Raw genomic sequence first — 3,300 nt, 5'->3', positions numbered from 1 at the left:
CTTAAGGTCTGGACTTATACCCTGTGTATGCAAATCTACCTTGTGAATAATGCTACAAAATCCCGAGAAACCAGATTTATGTTGTACAGTCCATTGCTAGAAACACCACAATAGTCATAGGTTATACACCAGAAAATGTTATGTGATGAATGCTTTAGAGCACAACATTTAGTGAGTTAGAGTTCACTCTCACCTTGTTCATTTGATTCCATCCTTTGACTTGGTGATTGAATGCTTTTCAGTTTCAATATTTCCAAACTTTGTACTTTCAGCTTTGGAATAAAGGTTTGTTTGGGCCACTTAATCTCATTTGATAGCCATGTTTTATTGCTTTTACTTTCATTTTATGATTGAGTGATCTAAAGAATCATCGGTCTAAGTCATATTTTTGCTATTTTTGACTTAATAACCCACAGAAGGTGCTAAGGTCATAAACAGATTGAAAAAGATTTGTTATTGGATTTCATCACATAACATATTGGGTTGGGTTTTTTGTACATATGGGGTTTTAAGAACATATTTGCACAGAATATAGGTGCCTTTATAAATGGAAATGGAACTATGCATATTTCTTGCTTTTTTGGACTGAAATTCAATTTTCATATTTCAAGTCTGAGATTTCATCTATGTCATGAATAGGACTATAGCCCAATAGCTCAGTGAAAGCAATTGCAAAGTGGCTAGTTGATGCAGGAGCATCCGGACTTAGCGAGCAATGTGAAGGTTTGTTCACATGTTGTGGCTAAAAGAGTGAATTTCACTGACCTGGGTGGTCAAAAGTGAGTTTTAACCGAGAGGGTTGGATCTCTCAAAGATGATCTGTAATTCATTATTGTAATAGTTAGGAAATTGTCTTATTTTATATTGAAGGATAAGTCGTTAGCGTAGGTGTGTAGTGGAGCTTGAAAATAGAGACTTGCTTGTTAGATTATTTAAAATAGAGATTGATTTGTTCGTACAGTTAGAGTAGGATTCGACTCATAAAAAGGAAAAAATGTAATGTAGAAGGATTAGCTGAGATGATGGAGGATTGAGCGAGAAGCGAGAGTGGTGTGATAGAGAGGGTTTTTGAGATTGAAACAGAGGTCTGTTAATTTGCTGTAATCAAGCCAAGGGGCCAAGAATCTGTAACTATTATTATACTAAATGAATTTGTTTTAGTGTGCATCTGTGTGTGATCCTGGTGGGAACTCTTGTTTATTCGGTGTATCTGTGTTTTGAAGTGCATCTGGGTAATTCCTCTATTTTTTCGTATTTAGCATATAATATCAATGTTTATGGTTAATCACAATCATTAATGTTAATAGCAGGGGTAGAAGATCATAGAAGGGTTTGATCAGGTTGAAGTATTGTACGCAATCGTGACCATTGATCAAAAGTTCAATTGTTGATGTCATAGTCAACAGCGAGATTAAGCATGTGGTTAAACTGTGTGTTAGATGGAAAGCCACTAGCTGTAGGATCCGAATGAACGTTGTTATCCAAGGGATATTGGGGTTTGAAGTAATTGGGATTTAAGTCTAAAACCTGGACCCGAACTTTTATAAACCAAGGCTTATAAACCATATCGTTCCGTGAGGTAGGTAAATGTCGCACAAGCTCCCAAATGCGATTTCACTGGCGACCATTAGATCTAGAGAGGAGATCAATGACGTAGAGGGAAGTGTCGTTAAATCACACTTGTTATTCAATTCCGGAAGTGCCGTTCAATCACATTCATTGTTCAAATATAGATTGTTGTTCAATCCGACTGCTGTTCAATCCGACTGCTGTTCAAATACAGATTGTTGTTCAATCTGACTGCTGTTCAATCACAGATTGTTGTTCAATTGGGATGTTGTTCAATTGTCGGCTATTGTTCAATTGTTTTTTAGTTGTTGTTCAATTGGTGATATGTGTCATTTTTGGTATCAGATCTCAGAGATTGAGTTGACTGCAGTAATCATGCCACCAAGGATAGGAGCTAGCATAGGTCAAGGAAGACCTGAAACAAATGAAATTCTACTGGAGGAGATCTGGAGTTTACATACAAGGATGGACACAATGGAGATTGTATAGAGGAGAGAACCTGATGAAGGAGTTGAAAGTGTTGCAGAAGCATCTTCTAAGGAAGAAGAAGAGGAGGAAAATGAAACTACCAAAGTTATCAAGATGTTAGCTAAAGTAGGTTTAAAACCAAAGGTGGAAATTCCTATCTATGAAGGGAGTCTCAATGCCAAAGCACTGATGGATTGGATCAGTGCACTGGACAAATATTTTAACTATCAAGAGGTTGATGAAAAAAAGAAGGTGAAGTTTGCAGTTACTAGATTGAAGGGTCATGCAACTATTTGGTGGGATGAGCTAGAAACGTCCAAAATGAGAAAAATAAAGTCCAAGATCAAGCAATGGGATAAAGTGGTAAGTAAAATGAAAGCTAAATTTATGCCAAAATATTATCAGTTAAATCTTTTCAAATAGTTATAGAGTTTAAGGAAAAAAGGAATGTTTGTTAAAGAATACACAAAAGAGTTTTATAGATTGAGTATTAGAGTAGGACATGCATAGGATGACATGCAGAAGGTATCCAGATATATCAATAGCTTAAGATACGATATACAGGACGAGATCAACTTGCTATGTCTGAAGACTATTGAAGATGCTTATAAAACACGTTTGAAGGCAGAAGAGAAGATGTTGAGAAAAAAAAGTCAAAGGAATAGAGGGATAAGTTCAGTACGAGGTAGACGAACTACCAAACCAAGGTTTCAGCAACATCAGCTAGAAGCAGGAAGTTCAAGTAGCAGACCACCATAGAGAGAAGATTCTAATAGAGGAAGATTTTCACCTAGAGGAAGAGGGCGAGGAAGAGATATTAGGTGTTACACGTGTGGAGAGTGGGGACATGTGTCGTGGGATTGTCTTCATAATAAAACAACAAGTCAGAGGAATTCAAATGTGGCTGAGGAAAAGCTAGAAACACCTCGACTTATGGAAAAGGAAGAATCCCCTAAAGTAGGAGAATCCATGTTGATGAAAAGGGCATTGCTGAAGGCAGAGAAAGAGACAAAAGAACCAGCATAGAGGAAGAGTATATTCAAAACTACGTGAAAATCCAAAGGTAAAAGTTGTAAAGTGATAATTAACAATGGAAGTACCGATAACCTTGTTTCTACAGAGATGGTGGACAGGCTGGGATTGGTGAAGACAATACACCATACTTCTTACAAGGTGTCGTGGTTACAAAAAGGACATCAAATTATTGTGACAGAACAATGCAAGGCAGAGATATAAATTGGTACGTATAAGGATGTGATATTG

The sequence above is a fragment of the Pinus tabuliformis genome, chromosome 9 (assembly GCF_031772625.1).
Source record: "Pinus tabuliformis cultivar Carrire ecotype Pingquan chromosome 9, CPIR1, whole genome shotgun sequence".
Classification (NCBI taxonomy): domain Eukaryota; kingdom Viridiplantae; phylum Streptophyta; class Pinopsida; order Pinales; family Pinaceae; genus Pinus; species Pinus tabuliformis.
Note: the sequence above shows the minus strand (reverse complement) of the source record.